Source organism: Sciurus vulgaris, assembly GCF_902686455.1.
Source record: "Sciurus vulgaris genome assembly, chromosome: 16".
Classification (NCBI taxonomy): domain Eukaryota; kingdom Metazoa; phylum Chordata; class Mammalia; order Rodentia; family Sciuridae; genus Sciurus; species Sciurus vulgaris.
This window is the reverse complement of record NC_136477.1, coordinates 53,891,151-53,891,947: the sequence shown is the minus strand read 5'-3', so window position 1 is coordinate 53,891,947 and position 797 is coordinate 53,891,151.

The window sequence follows — 797 nt, the reverse complement described above, 5'->3', positions numbered from 1 at the left end:
CACTTAAGAGTTCACCTGGGCCAGGTGTGATGGCACCCACCTGTAATCCCGTGGCTTGGGAGGCTGAGGCAGGAGGATCGCAAGTTTGAGGTCTCAGCAACTTAGTGAGGCCCTAAGCAACTTAGTGAGACCCTGTTTCTAAATAAAATACAAAAAACGGCGGGGCATGTGGCTCAGTGGTTAAGCACCCTTGGGTTCAATGCCCTAGTCCCTCCCCCCCACCATAAAAAGACACAGAGGCCAGGAAAGACGTGATGGTGGCTGGGTGGTAGCCAAGGAGCAGTGGGATACAAGCAACTTGGGAAGTAGGATGGACTGTACCTGGTGGTTGCCTCACTGTAGAGGAATGGAAGCTTCTAAGAGCCCAAGGGTTTGGCATGAAGGAGGCAGGGCCCACCCTGGCCATAGGAGACCTGCTGGGGTTCCAGGGGAACACTTCCCAGGCAGAGGGCAAGCTTCCTCCCCTCAGCATCGCAGTACCCTTCAGAGCCCAAGAAATGGGGTTGAATGAGCCTGGAACTTGGGAACAGGTGATTGGAACCACAAAGTCCCACAGTGAGTCCCCAGGGTGTATGGATGACGAACTGCTTTGTGGTCAGATCCCATAGACTCCTGGTCACCTCCAGCAGTGTCACTAGGGGCCACTTACCTAACCTAAGATTATTTTGTTCAAGTGACCATCGCCAGCTCTTCACGAGGATGTTGCTCGTTACTAAGCCACAGAGGATGGAGCAGGAGCTTTGTAGTCAAAACCCGAACAAACCCCGGAGTGCAGCGGGACCCCAGGACTTGCTGAC